At 42.0% G+C, this 10127-nt stretch overlaps 1 non-coding gene across 1 annotated transcript; it reads right to left on the minus strand.

Moving 5' to 3' along the window:
* Positions 1-8841: 8841 nt before the first annotated feature.
* LOC145168194 (small nucleolar RNA R71) lies at positions 8842-8948 on the minus strand. Its single transcript, XR_013741765.1, has one exon. It is a non-coding gene; the product is annotated as a small nucleolar RNA R71 (small nucleolar RNA).
* Between the last annotated feature and the right edge of the window lie 1179 nt (positions 8949-10127).

Below are 10127 nucleotides of genomic sequence, written 5' to 3' on the forward strand. Positions count from 1 at the left end.
GTCGGGAAGTGAACCGAACACCTCAGCATGATACAATATCGAGACCCCGTAACAAGCTACAGTCTCTCGAACATACACATCGGCCAAATTTTCGGCCGAGGAGCTCTCCCGGATGGCCGACAAGTGGGCAATCTTGGTCAATCGATCCACGATGACCCATATAGCATCAAAACCCATGGCAGTCTTTGGTAACTTAGTGATAAAATCCATGGTGATCTATTCCCACTTCCACATGGGAACCTACAAAGGCTGGAACTTTCCATGTGGCCTCTGATGCTCGACCTTAAGCATCCTACAGGTCAAGCACTTCTCAGCATACTAGGCTATCTCCCTCTTCATACACAGCCACTAGTAACTTAGTCTCAAATCCTGATACATCTTGGTGGCTCCCAGGTGTATCGAAAATCGAGACTTATGAGGCTCTTCCAAAACCATCTGGCTGATCCCACCAAAAACCGGAACCTAAACTCAACCACACCGGGTCAACAATGTCCGACTATCGGTCATAAACCTGTCGATCTCGCCCATGATCATCTCATGTTTCTTGTTCCCCTTCTTGACTCCTTCTGCCTATGCACCTCTGATCAAATCCAAAAGTAAGGAATCCATAGATATCCTCATACACATGTCCCCAACTATAGATCCAGCCGACTTGCGGCTCAAGGCATCCACGATCAGATTCGCTTTACCCGGATGGTAAAGGATCTTGCAGTCATAATCCTTGACCACGTCGAGCCACCTGCGTTGCCTTATGTTCAGGTTCGGCTGGTCCATAAGATATCGCAAACTCTTGTGATCCATGTAAACGGTACAAAGGACTCCATATAGATAATGTCTCCAAATCTTGAGGGAAAACACTACTGCCCCCCAACTCCAGGTCATGAGTAGGATAGCGTGCCTCAGGCGGTTTTAGCTGTCGAGAAGCATATGTAATCACTTGTCCCCTCTGCATAAGAACCGCCCCTAACCAGTGATGGATGCATCACAAAATACCATGAAATCCTCGACACCCTCCGGAAGGGTCAATACCGGGGCCTCACATAATCTCTGACGTAGTGTCTTAAATGCAACCTGCTGCTTAGGTCCCCAATGGAAATCCACGCCTTTCCTCGTCAGACGAGTGAGGGGTACTACAATCTTGGAGAAGTCCTAAGTAAATCTTTGATAATACCCTGCTAATCGTAAGAAACTCCCGATCTCCTAAGGAGACTTCGGGACCTCCCACTGGATAACCACCTCAATCTTGGCCTGATCGACCAAAATCCCGTTTTGGTTAATGAGATGCCCCAATAACTGGACCTCTCGTAACCAAAACTCACACTTCGAGAACTTGGCATACAACCGTTACCGCCTCAATACTCCCAAAAGATATCATCAATGAACACAATAACTGATCGATAGAGCATCAGCCTGCATAACTGATTCATCAAATCCATAAACACTGCAGGCACATTGGTGAGCCCAAATGGCATCAGCACGAACTCATAATGACCACAAAGAGTCTGAAACGTGGTCTTCTCCACATCCTCATCTCTCACCCTCAACTGATGATACCCAGACCTCAAGTCGATATTGGAGAACCAAGATGCACCCTAAAACTGATCAAAGAGGTCTTCAATCCGCGGAAGGGGATAATGGTTCTTCACCATCAACTTGTTCAACTCCCGGTAATCAATATACATCCGATGTGAACCATCCTTCTTCTTGACGAACAATATCGACGCTCCCCACGGCGAACTGATTGGTCTGATGAACTGCTTGCATAACAGGTCCTGAAGCTGAGAGGACAACTCCTGCATCTCATGCGGTGACAAACAGTACGACGCCTTGGAAATCGGAGCCGCACCTGGCACTAGGTCAATCCTGAACTCACCCTGCCTCTCGGGAGGCACACCGGGTAACTCCTCCGGAAACACATCATCAAACTCCCTGACAACTGGCACATTTGAAACCGATACTTGCTCCCCCACCCGATTACCAACCACATAGGCAAGGTAACCCATACACCCATGTTGAATATACTGTTTATCCTTCGCCGCCGAACAAAACCCTGATCCAACCCTGGTACCCTCTCCGTAGATGACCAGTTCTCCCCCACTTACGGTTCGAACTATCAGTCGATGAACCTCACAATCGATCATAGCACCAAACCTGCTCAGCCAATCCATCCCCACTATCACGCATACATTCCCCATGGGGATAAGGATCAAATCAATCGGATAAGGCGCCCCGAAGATCTCCAATACACAACCCTGATACACTCTGGATGCAGAAACCCCATGTTTGTTGGCGATAGAAACCCGCAACGGACACTCCAACTCGCTAAGGGTCAGACTAAAATCCCTACTAAAAGATCGAGACATAAAGGACCGAATCGCGCCCGAGTCAAATAACACAAGTGCAAGAAAAGAATTCACTAAGAATGTACCTATCAGAAACATAAACATAAACATACCATGATATACTTGACAGAATAATAAATAGAAACATAGAAGTCACGACGTCTGGCGTTGCCCTGGCCTCCTCGACAGTGAGCTGAAAAGAACGGCTCCCAGCCCTCGGGGGCTCCGCCCTACCTGGTGCCCATCGGTGATCCTCAGAATGGCTGGCGTCGAGGCCTGTGCGTGCTTAGCGGCGAGCAATGGACAATAAGGATGTTATTCGGGTCGACACCTGACCAAACTGACCCGAACCCGAATAACCCGAAAACAAAATAAGGGTAATTGCTTGAACCGAAAATCGAACCGATTAACCAATACGGATTTGGTTAAGTTTGGGTATTAATTGGTTTGGTTAAGTTTTTACCCGAATAACCCAAATAACATGTACAAGATGATTAAGGACCTAATATAACCGAAAAAAATCAAATAAACCGTATTATGATTCTATAACCTGAATAATAGAACAATAATGTACTTTTATACATCAACATAAAACATTCAAAGACTAACATAACACAATAACACATTGAAAGAATAACATTTAAATAGTAGATTAACATAATGATAATTAATTTCTTATTTGAGTTTCTTGTGTTGGAAACCAATTTTTAATGACTAGACAAAGTAGGAATTCGTAAATCCTTAGACACAATAAGAATGCTCGATTTTTTTTATGTTATGAACGACGAGGACAGAAGTGTGAATCGTGATTTTTATTTCTGTAGATCAGAGAAAGGGGACGAGGAATAATGATTTGGGTCGGGTATTTAGAACCGAATAAGCTCTTATATTTGGGTAACTCAAACCGAATAACTCGAGAACCGAAGTATATTGTTTGAAAATCCCACTTTAAACACCTCACTAAATCCAGCTTAGACATCATCCCTGTAAGTAGATCAACCAGTATAATGACTTGGAATCACTGATAAATCTTTTTTATAGGTTCATAATAACGATAATGAACTTAAATATAAGTTATACTTAAAGTATGATAATCACAACTCACTTCAGGGGGGTTTAGCGAGAAACCAGGCTCTATGCGAGCAGAACTTCTGAGACGAAAGCTCTTCTTCTCGGGGCCTTCTGGCGCTCCAGGACTCGCTACTAACACCTAGGAGGTGCTAGGGGAAATAATAGAGGCTTTTGAGGTGTTTGAGAGAGAAATGCATGAGAAGGTGTGAAGAAAAGAGTGAGATATGTGCTCTATTTATAGCTGCCATCGCCCAAGTCTGCTGAGCGTACTCAAGAATTACGCTGGGCATAATGGCTTTATAAGGGTTACGGCGGGCGTACTCAAAATTACGCTGGGCGTAATGTGCCACGTGTCGCGATTTCATGCAAATCCGTGCGTAAGAAGTAGTGGCCCAGATCTTGCCACGTGTCACTCGCTGTTAATCCAAAAAATTAACTATCTTCTAAAATCCGTAAAATTCCCATACGAGCTCTGTTTTTGATGTTATTTATATCCACGTGTAGGTACCGATGGGATCTACAAATTTTATTTAGACTTTGTTGGCTAATTATGACTTTATTTTTAAAGTTATATTTTAACATGCTTAGACAGTTAAAGTCCGTTACAAATTCATAACTTTGTCGTCTGTCGTCCGTTTTCGACTGTACTTATATCGTTGAGCTCCTATTAACGAGATATTCAATTCTTGTTTAGATTGTGTCAGATAATAATCGATTGATCTAAAATTCGATTTCTGAGCTGTATACTACTACGCTAAATCTTAGAAAAATCATAACTTCCTCTAACGTAGTCAGATTTAGACGTTCTCTATATGCACGCTCTCGGTTTAATGTTTACTACAACTTTCATTTTGATCACTAAGGCTAAAAAGTATTTTGTCAAAAATTTACTTTTTACGATACGTGAAGCCGTGTCGGTTTAATCGCGAAACTTCGACGGGTCATAACTTCTTCGTTATAAGTCGGATTTCAACGTTATTTATATGTACGAAATCCTTGTGACATGTACTATAACTTTGTTTAAGATTATTTATTCTAAATAATATTCTATCAAAATGTAATTTTAACGCTTATTATCTCTAAATTGACTAGCCCGAATCTGCGGGCGTTACACTGGGGCCGGCTGGCGACAATCCCTCGCAAAGTGCACCTCTTTACCACATTTGTGGCATCCAGTAGATGACCGGCAAGGGCCCTCATGAATCTTGCTGCACTTCCCACAAGTACGACCCCTATGACTCCTAGATCTCGCATCAGCCGCCTTGAGCTTCGCTGCAGGCTACGACTGCACCGGAGCCTGGAGCTCCAACTCAATCTCCCGCCGCCTAGCGGCCTCCTGCAACTCCACAAGTGTAGCATAACACTGATTAGACACAAACTGGTGGATGTACGTCTTGAGCATGCTCAAGTACCGGGTCATTTGAGCTTGCTCAAAAGTAGCAAACTCAGGGCAAAACAACACTCTCTCAGTGAACATCTTGGTGATCTCGGTCACAGTTTCCGTCCCCTGCCTCAGGTTCAGGTACTCATTGGCTAATTTCTGTCTCTCAACCAAAGGGACGTATCTTGAGCGGAACATATTAGAAAACTACTCCCATGATACAACAACTCTCTGCTCTGGAGTGTATGAACCAGTAACCGATCTCCACCAATCCTTCGCTCCAGATCGAAGAAGGTCCAGATCGCACTTGACCTTCTGGTCAGCTGGACAGGAGCAAGTTAAGAAACATCACTCCACATCGGACATCCACCTCATGGTAATGATCAGATCCTAGACTCCATCAAACACCAGGGGCTTCATATTGTCTAAGTCCCGGTAATGTAAGGCTCTCCCTCCACCAATCCCCACAGCAGCGATGACCACGGTGGTTGCAGCAGCATCAGCCTCAGAAGGTGCAGCGTATCGGTCATCAAAGAACTCCATCACGGTGGTCTTGATAGACCCAAACAACTCCAGTATATGCCCCCGAACAATAGAAACAACCTCAGCAAGAGTCATCTCCCTAACCTGGTCCTCAGTCAACCCTGGTCTATCCTGGCCACTCGCTCCGGCTCCTAATCCGGATCCTGACTCAAATCTCCTCGTAAACACCTTACTAAAAATAAATCAGAAAATATTAGATGAGGCATATATCATACCATAGGAACCAATCCACAACAATACACTAGGGGTTGTGACTTCCCTGTTACGCATACGAGTCCTGTGCTTCCAGTAATACGGACCCATACTACCTTCCGCACCTACCCATATTTGTCTCAAAAGATCATCACAACAACCCTAACAACACACACAAGGGTACACATACATCCTATTCTCAATTACTAAAGAAAGGCTAGTCATTCCTCAACTGGCTGGATGACCCCACATAACTCATCCATGAAACTTCCACCAACCCTGCAACACTCGTGTATGCTAATCATACATAACACTGGATCCTATAGACAGTCGAATACCTGATTCTAACCTATTCCCTTCATCAGACAAGAGAAGGATATAAGGCTAAACCAAATATTCTCAGGCTATAGAATCTTAGTTATGTACAATTATGATGCATACACTAAGAAACTACAATAATGATGTCAATTTCATACCAGAAATAACCCTAGGCTATCAGGCATCATATGTCAGGAAAATCTATCATGCAATTCTTGAAGATACTTAACTATCACTAGCATGTTGTTTTAACATAAACATAATATCAATAACAATGTGGTAACTTGGGGTGTACTTAATGGCGTCGGGGCCTTCACATTGCCACGATCCTCAGAAGTACCTGAAACAAAACTAAAACTATAAGACAATGCTTAGTAAGTTCCCCCAAAGTACCACCATATAAAAATAACAGACACCAACATGCATACAGAGCCTTCAGCATGACTGGACCGCCTCACCGGGCCTACAGTCTATTTGGACGACTCTCTGGGCCTTCGTCCTCACTGGTTCGCCTCGCAGGCCTTCAGTCAATCCAGACCGCCCTGGGTATCTTGGCCTTCAGTCTATCCACTGGTCCGCCTCAACCCAACAACCATAACATATTAATACATAACATTATCAATCAATAACAGATAACACAGGTAGTCCTATAGATCTATGATATGTGCATGTTTAGCCCTATATTTAGTATAGATTTTTATCATTTATTAGCTAAATAATTGCATATTATGGACAAAAGGTACTTAATTATGTTTGAATTATATTTTCAGTCCAAAAGAAGTGCTCGGAAGCAAAAGAAAGCAGGAGCAGCTATCGGGAAACTTTGGAGTGAACAAAAGAAGAGAACCAAAAACCACAAAGGACTCGGCGAGTCTGGCATTGACTCGACGAGTTCCCACGAAGATTCGTGAAGCAGAAGAGTCCTTGCCTTGCCGTACACGGGGATTTAATGAGGGACTCGACGAGTCGGTCTTGGACTCGACGATTCGATTTAAATCTATAAAAGGAGCCTTCCAGATCGATACAAAAAAAATTGGGGAGAACCCTAGAGAGAGGAGCTGCGATTTAGAACGAAGAGAGGCATCTGGAAGAGTGAAGATCCAACCCAATTCCAATTTTGAAGAATAACTAAGGCATAATTCGATTTCTCTTAATTAGATTTAGTACCTAAACCATGTTTATGTTATTGAATTTCGTTTTTGAGTTTTCTACTGCCTTAATCATGAGCTAAACTTCTTAGCTTCTGTTTGGTAAGATAATTTTGAGACTATGGTTTGATTAATGGTAGGATTAACTTTAATTTGGTGATTTTGTTAAACTAAGCTTGTTAAAGATCCTTATGCATTAACCATATCTATTTTCTGTTAATAGGAAGGCAATTAGGATGCATGGACATCTCTTAATTGTTTACCTCATGTGATTCATGTGAACACTTTATTATGTGCCTAGGATTAGCGAATGTGAAACTAGGATTAATTAGAGAATGGGTAAGTTAATGTGTGAGCTTGTTTGATAAACCAACAACAAGAGGTTAATTGAATTATTAATTTGATTAACCATTACAAGTCTTATTTAACCCGAATAAATAACCTAGAGAATTAATTAATTTAGACAACTGGCCACTGCTTGAATTAGTTTATTTTCTAAGGATTAGCGATAGCGAATGTGAACCTAATCACCTGAATCAGAAGCCATTAAAAGGTTAATCCATTGCACTATTACCATTAAATCAACCATATGATCAATTGAGTCGAACCTGAACATAAGTCTCTTTAGATATTGAATTTAGTTGGTCTCTGCTTGCGAAGTTGTTAGTTAGTTATTTAGTTTAACTGTTAGTAAGTTTCTAGTCTTGTAAAACTAGAGAAAACCTTTTTTTTATTATTTGATATTTTTAGATATTTTTAGTAATTAGTTTAATTGCCGTTCCCTGAGTTCGATACCCTGCTTACTAGATCTATACCATCAATTGACAGGTCCACTGCCTTTTGTGTGATTAATTTACAATTTAGAAGTAGGAATAAAACTAGTTGGTTTCGCACACATCAAGTTTTTGGCGCCGTTGCCGGGGAACGGTTCTAATTTAAATTGATTACTATTGTTATCGATCCTTTGTGTGAGATTTCTCTTGCACAAAGTTACTGCTTTTAGTAAATTTAAGATTAGAATTAAATTTCAATTTTTAGCTTTTAGGAAGTTTGCTGTTTTTGCATCGAACTCGCCGAGTCCCTACGACCAGACCTGACGAGTCCATCGCTGAACAACTATTTTCGTTTTTAGTTTTTTTATTCCTTTTGTGCGTGTCTTTCTGTTTATTTGCAGTACGTTTATGACCAGAGGAGGCAATACACCCTTGATTCCACCACTTGAAGACCCGGAAGCTACTTTAAAGAAGAACAAAGGAAAAACCGTTGGAGAATCCGCATCTTCAAAGAACTCATCTTTGAAGAATATCAGATCTGTTTTCAGCAAGAAGAAGAGTAGTAAATCAGGAGGATCCAACATTTCCTTGATGAACGAAGACCCAATCAAGGAGGACATCGAGAACGAATCTGAACGAGAAGAAAGAGAATTTGAAGGAAGCGATTTAGAAGGCGGATTCGACACCACCATGGCTAACATTGATGAAGTTCCATGGGCGAATGGAAGAAGAAGATGCGTGAAGACACCGGTCCGGGGCTCGTGCAACCCACGATTCCCGCAAACGCCAATTTTGAACTCAAAGGCCACATACTCGCCCAACTTAAGGAGATTCCATTCTATGGAAAAGATCACGAAGACGCGTACAAGCACCTAGAAGAGGTCAGCGACATAGCCGACTACTTTAATTTTCCTAATGTGGCACGCAATACCTTTTTGCTTCGTATGCTTCCCGTCACGTTCAAAGGTGCTGCAAAGGATTGGCTCAAGTCACTCCCTCCCGGATCCATCACTACATGGGCTAAGATGAAAGAATAATTTATTGATCAATTTTGCCCTCCCTCAAAGATAGCCAAATTAAAGAAAGCTATTTCCAACTTTGAACAACAAGTTGGAGAATCCTTATATGAGGCGTGGGAGAGATACAAAGGCTTGCTAAGAAACTGCTCGCATCATGATCTAAATAGTCAACAAGAAGTCTCCATTTTCTATGATGGAGTGAATGTAACCACAAGGCAGCTTCTTGATTCGCAAGGACCTCTCACAAAGAAGCCACCCCCGGAAATCAAGGAGTTAATTGAAGAATTCTCTAAGCATTCTAGAGAATATCATAATCCTAGGAATAATCCAATTAGAGGGGAGGTGAATTCTATTTTTGAGGGCATGGCGGCAATGATGGCAATGTTGAAAAGCATGGATAGGAGGATGGATAAGATGGATCAAACAATCCATGCTATTCGGGTTGGTTGTAAGAATTGTAACGAACCTCATCTTACTAGAGATTGTGATTTGGATGAGAATGGAAACAAGAAAGCTAAAGTATTCTATTCAAGCGGAGATAGATTCGATAATGATTGGCGAAAACCGAAGAAAGAATGGCTACCATATGATGAGTACAAAAAGGCGAAGGAGGAAAAGTTTAGACAACAAGCAAGGGGTTTTTACCAAAAGGAGGAGCCGGTGCAAGAAAGGAAACCAAACTTGGAAGAAATGCTCACTAAATTTGTAGCTGCATCTGAGAAAAGACATAATGACCATGATGCTGCAATACAAGATACAAGAACAATACTAAGGAATCAGCAAACATCTATTCATAACATTGAGAAACAGCTAGCGCAGCTGGCCCAACAAATCAATCAAAGACAACCGGGTGATCTTCCAAGCAATACCGAAAAGAATCCACGAATGGAGCATTTGAATGCTATAATAACTAGTTCTGAAAATTTTTTCACTCCTCTGACCCCTACCCAGAAGGCCTCAATAAAGGTGTAAGCAGAAGAAACAGGAAACTCCAATTCAGCAAAACCCGACTCGACTCGCCGAGTTCCAGTCATGGACTCGACGAGTCCAAGGCCTGATGACAAAACTGTTTATTCTTTAAAGCCTTCCAGGCCACCTTTTCCATTTCCTATTCGAGCCATACCTGATGATCAAGTTAAAGAGTATAGGAAGTTTCTGGAGCATGTAAAGGCCCTTCAAGTCAACATTCCATTTGTTGAAATGATACTTCAAACGCTTAAATATGAAAGCTTGTTGAAGAGTCTCTTTGCCTCTAGAAAAGATATGGCAGAAGTAGCTGAACTAGTGTTGAATGAGCTGACTGAAAAGAGGGGTGATCCGGGAAGCATCTCCATACCTTG

The sequence above is a fragment of the Lactuca virosa genome, chromosome 3 (assembly GCF_052849685.1).
Source record: "Lactuca virosa cultivar CGN04683 chromosome 3, Lactuca_virosa_CGN04683_v6, whole genome shotgun sequence".
NCBI classification, from domain to species: domain Eukaryota; kingdom Viridiplantae; phylum Streptophyta; class Magnoliopsida; order Asterales; family Asteraceae; genus Lactuca; species Lactuca virosa.